Source organism: Lynx canadensis, chromosome C1, assembly GCF_007474595.2.
Source record: "Lynx canadensis isolate LIC74 chromosome C1, mLynCan4.pri.v2, whole genome shotgun sequence".
Lineage (NCBI taxonomy): Eukaryota > Metazoa > Chordata > Mammalia > Carnivora > Felidae > Lynx > Lynx canadensis.
Genome location: NC_044310.1, coordinates 91,878,783 through 91,884,805, shown reverse-complemented (window position 1 = coordinate 91,884,805; position 6,023 = coordinate 91,878,783).

The following is a 6,023-nucleotide window of genomic DNA, read 5'->3' as shown; positions in this document are numbered from 1 at the left end:
TTTGCCTCTGAAGTTCCCTGGGCCTAGTTTTCTTTTGGGGAAGGTTTTAAAATGTTGATTAAATTTATGTCATGGTTATAAGAATATTCAGATTTTCTGTTTCTTCAGTTATTGTAGGTAAGGACTCCCCTCCATCCTCCAGAACTGATATGTTTCATCTGGTTTTCAAATTTACAAAAAGTTGTTTATCATTTTCTGATCTTAGTATCTGTGTTTTAATAAACAACCCCAAATCCCAGATAGGCACAATATCTTTTCCCTGAACCAATTTTCCAGTGAAAGGATTTCTTGATTGCCACACTGCTAATTCAGCCTCTACTTCCAGCCACTATTATCAATTTTTGAAGGACCTGATCTCTGAATTCTGATGTCTATACCTTGCCTGGTGTTTGCCCCTAAACTGAGTTTTTATTGACCTTTGTGTGCCCAGACTTCTTCAGTATTACCTTTTACTGTTTATGGGTGAGAAGTGGTTGCCTCCTGTACTATACAAGTCCCTGAATTTGTGGGCTTTGTTCTCTTTCACCCCTTTCTGAAAGCCAACCAAATCTTCCTTGAGCTCCTTTCTTCCTATTGGCACTTTCTGAATGCAGCCAACCGTAACCAAAACATGTAGGTAACATTTTGTCTTCTGAGCTTTTTCCCTAGGGTTACAAATCCACTAGGTACATGAGCTGCCTTCCAGGTTCCTGCAGTGACAATTCTACCAAATGCTTCCTAATGTATAAAACAGATTGCTATTCTAACCTCTACTCAGTTTCCTTGCCAGTGACCACTAAGCCAATGTCACCCATTGAGGGTATTTGTTACTATTTTTCTTATTAGCAGAGTCCCCCTTCTGATACTAATTTCTGTGCCTGTCAAGGGAAGCCTAGGTTGCGCTGCAATGCTAAATGACGTCAAACTTGACAAGTTCAGTGTAGGTCGGCAGAGGCTCTGCCCCTCATAGTCACTCTTTGACAAATGTTGCCATGATCACAGCAGCAGGGAAAAGAGTGGCTTGCCTGGCTGCTCATGGCCCTATTCTTCATCCTTCCCTTGTTTTGCTCTGTAGTGTAGGAAGCTGACACAGGTTCCCATGTCAGCTGGCTTCTCATGGGTTTTCCAGTGAGAGGTACTAGGGGGAAAGGACTGGGTATTTCTGAGATTCTGAAAGGAATCTGAGATGGCTGAGACTACCATAACAGGGTCTGTCCTCTCCCATCCCACATGTAGTTCTTGAGCTGAGGCTTGAAGCCTGGGAGGGCTCCTCTCAGTTTCAGCAGGTGGCCCTTACACCTGTTCCCTAGGTTTCCACTTGGGTGTAGTCTTCTTTTGGTGGTGAGTCTTTGCCAGCCTTTTTGGTTTGTTTGGTTTGCTTTCAGGATGAGTTTGAGGGAGACTTAACAACTTTATGCTGCTACCATTGTTCTTTTTCAGAAGTCCCCTGGGGCCACTTTAAATTCTCTGCTTGGGTGTTTGGACCACAGAGTTGATGTGGATTTAGACTGTGAACCCATGAGAGCACTCTGTGGTTATGAGATCTCAAGGAGAATATTTTTTCCTGTTCCACCCACCATCAAGATGGAGGCGGACTATCCCTTTCAGCATGGAGGGGTTTGGTTTTTATTTCATCTTGAGGGTGTAGGCCTTTGCAATCTCAGCTTTGTGCAGGGTTTTCCATTTGATGCCTACCCTGGGTAGTAGCTAGGATTTATACTCCCCACTCACCCCTGGCCATGTATTCTGCAGTTTTATTAAATGTGTCTCTAGGATTTAGCACAAACTTTCCATACAGAATTTCATACTTGCTTACCACCTAGAGTTCCTGCTCTCATTTCATTTTTGGACTCTATAGATTCCTTTGTGACACCTCAGTGATGCATTTAAAATATTTTAAGAAACATTTTATCCTGCATTTCAGCTTATTCGATTGTGAAGATTATTCTTAGTATCTAATCTGTTCCTAATGCCAGAAAAAGAAGCCTACTTCTGGTCTTTTTATTCTTTCTGTAGCACAGTAGGAAAAGTCATTGGGACAGTAGTCCCTATTTTAAAGTGCTATGACCATACCAAAAAGACAGGGGAAATAGATGCCTGGGTTAGTATTGATTACTAGATAGTAACAAGTAAATTGATAAGGTTAGTCATTTATTCCCTTGTCTGGAATTCCTTAGGTCCTCTTGTCTGCTGGAAGGTGGGGAATTATGTTTAATGAATTTAAATAAAACTGTTTTGAAACCCCATCTCAAATTAAAAACAGAAACACATACTTGCTACAGTAGAACTAAGGATTTGGGGGTAGAAGAGGCTTGCATTCAGTATTGCTAAATTTAATAAGTAACAATACTACTTTTTAAAGTATTGGTATATCGCAGGCAATATTTGAGATAATACATATTCCAAAAATGTTTGTTATCATTAATTAAGATTTAAGCTGGTGTCCTTTATTTCATCTGGAAACCCTGCTGTCATTTCTTCTAGTCACCTCTTGCTCACATTTTCTGCTTCCACTGAATTCTGCTTCTCTTTGTTTCATTTTTCATAGGTATTCCTTCTCTCTGCTCTTGGTTACCCTCAAGGGAACAATTCTTTTTTCTGATTTCTATGAAATACTTCGTGGACTTATACTGATGACTTGGAGGTTGACGTCAGGTTTGTGTGATATTGCAGCAGAGCCCAGCAGGCAATTTAAAATAGAATATTAACTACCCCTTTTCTTCAAGATCAATAGCTAGGCCACAACTTTGAGTTTCTGCATAGCAATCTATTCTCGGCCACTGTACCTCTTTTTCTCTCTTCATCCTCTTATATCTCTTCTCCCAGTTTCTCTCATGTTCACAGACACACCCCCACCCCTTCCACAAAAACTTATTTACTGTGTAGAACAATTTAATTCTTTTTTCTTCACTCGTGGCCCATCCTGCGTCATCTAAAGGGATATCTTTCTACAACAAAAGGCCAATCAAGATATTATAAATAAAAGATCATTTTCCCTTAAAAGTATCCTCTCACTTAGTTTTTAAAAAAATGTTTAATGTTTATTTATTTTTGAGAGAGAGAGAGAGATGGAGCATGAGTGGGGGAGGGGCAGAGAGAGGAGGAGACACAGAATCTGAAGCAGGCTCTAGGCTCTGAACTGTCAGCCCGGAGCCCACCATGGGGCTCGAACTCCAGAATGGTGAGATCATGACCTGAGCCGAAGTTGGACGCTTAACCTACTGAGCCACCCAGGTGCCTCTCTCTCACTTAGTTTTTTAAGCCAACATCTTTTCCTTCCCTTTTCCCCACTCTACCTGATCATTGGTGATTATAGATTTGAGCATGAAGGGATAAAGAGGAAAGAAAATCTTTAATGGAAATACTAGGACTGAGCTGTGTTGAAAGGAATCAGGAATACGAAGTATTTTGAAATGTAGCTTTCTTGGAAGAAAAATTATTGAAAGGTATTTATTGCATTGGTGGATTCAGTAAATGTATTCATAGTTTTCTTACTGGTGCCAAAATAGTGATTATGAATGTAATACATAATACCAAATTACTTAGTTGCTTTCCATGTTGGAGATTTATAGTTCAGTGGCATGTTTTCACAGTATTATATGGTAAAAAGATATTTTGTTAGCAATTCTTTTAGTCATGGCATCAATAAACCAAAAATTTATAGCACCCAATATACTCTAGGACTTACTACCATCAAGCTATATATGTTTTCTGAGACTACCAAAATCACACATTTAAATGTATTAACCTCCTTCATAAATAGCACTGAGTAATGGGAGCAAATTGGTGCCTTTATATAAAAGTGCTGTCACCCTGGGCCTCTGATGTGGATCTACATTCTTAGTTGATAAGAACCAATGTCTTACAAAGTAGGGCAGAATTTTTCAAGGTTGTTGGCAATGAAACTTAGAGATTACACTCAATTTTATTGTGAGCTGACAATGACCTTTAATAAGGGCTTGTGGTAGATTGCTTTATTGTACCCAATTCTCTGTTACCCCTTGCTTCTGCACCCTTGTGGGAGCCTCATCATGGCTGAACTGTATCTCCTTCTTTTCATCTTGAGCTCAACTTCGTGATTTTTTTTTTTCTTGCAAATGACCTGTGCACAGAAGTGATAGTGTCCCAGTTCCAAATCTTGGGCTGTGCATTTCTGTAGCCCCTCTTGTGCCTTGGCTGTCCCATGAGAAGAACATGCCCAGACTAGCCCATTGGTCCAGAAAGGATGAGGGACATATGGAACAGAGCTGCTCCAGACATGCTCAGTGTAGGTCAGCCAACATGCATTAACAATAATAAATGAGTGTTGCTTTGAATCACTGAATTTTGGGGAGTTATCTTTTATTTGTTTTGTTTTGTTTTTGTGTATAATTTTTGTGGCAATACCCAACAGACCAGCAGCTTCCTAAATTTTTAAATGTAAAATGTTTAAAAATTTTTAAAAGCAAAATGTTCTGAAGACTCTGAATGAAGGATGACAGTTTCCAAGTCACCTGTTAATTCTGACTGATGTTACCAGCTGCTGGGTGCATTGTTCTCAAAAAAAAATCTGAAATTGAATCTAGGTTTAACACAAAAGTGATGTGATTGATTATTAATGTCTGTCACAGGAATAGGAAGGGAAAGTGGAAGGCTGTATGCTATATATCCTCCATCCTTACTCAGACTCAACTCAGGTGAGACTGGCTATTCATGACTGACTGGTAGGGTAAGTGGATCACCAGGAGCTTTCTGAAGTGGATTATGACTTGTCATTGAATCTCACTGAATAGACTCTTTCTATTTTGTGTTTTGTTTTCTTTCAAAAACATCTGCTTCCTCTAGGTATTATTGTATCTATCTGTGGTGTGTCACTTATTGCAGCTTGTTTGGCCTTCTCCACGACCATTGTGTTTCTAGCATGTTTTCCTGTACATCAGAGGCTAGAAAGCTAAAAATCACATCTTTAAGACGGGCTCTTAAAAGGTTCTGGTTGTAATTTAGGTTTTGCCAATTGGATGCACTTGTAACTTAGAACTGAGTTAAGTGGGAAGAGAGTCAGGATCTCTGAAGCCTCCATTGGGCTGATCAGGATTGTGATGGAGCAGCACGTTCTTCAGTCAGCAAAGAAATTATTTTTCTTCCTTGATTTCTTCCTTCCCTTCTTCCAGCCTATCATCCTCAGTTCTATTCCACACGACCTCTCTGGTTATTCTGGTGGCAGCAGGTATGTTCTGCCAGTCTGCCTTTAGACAGTGGCTATCTTTTTTTCAGCCCTCCTCACATTATTGATGACAGCATTCCTTTGAGGCAGTCAAGTATTTAAATCTCATTTTCCCTGGGAAAAGTCAAGAGTAGCTTAAGTTACTATGAATCTTGGAGGTGCATGTCTGAAAGGAAGCTACACAATTGGGCATGGAGTTGGAGCTGGCTAGCTCTCTGGGGCAGAAAGCATTGGGTTTCTTCACTAAGGAAACCCTTGTGGTCTGACCCCAGGGGTAAGTGACCTTACATAGGGAAAAAAAAATCCACTCATCATTGCCCAGCTATGTTTACCATTTAATTAATAGGTGAAACTTCCTCCCCCCTTTAAAAAAAAACAATAATACAATGAAATCTTGAAGATAGAACAAATCAGATTTCAAGCATGAAGAAATCATCGCTAGTCACAGAATACTGGCATGTTGAGTTGAAAGTGACTTCAGAAGTAGTTTAATCTAACATCCCACTCAATGGAGAAATCTTTTACATCATTCTTTAGAGGGCTGATCTCTCATAAAACATGCACCCAAGCAGGGACTGCCACCTCATTAGAAAATTCTAACTCAACATTTCCCGAAGTGTGTTCCATTTTAGAAAGTGATAATTTGCATAAAAAGGTCCTGAGATTAAATGCATTAGGAAAATGTTTTACAGAATTGCCCCGTCTTGGAGAGCCATCATCTGAATTAGAGTAACAAGAGCTTTGCAAAAATCAGGAGATTAAAAAAATTTTTGTTTAAACCAAATTTTCCAAACATTTAACCATGAAATTTTTTCTACCTCTTCATAGAAGTGATCTGAGG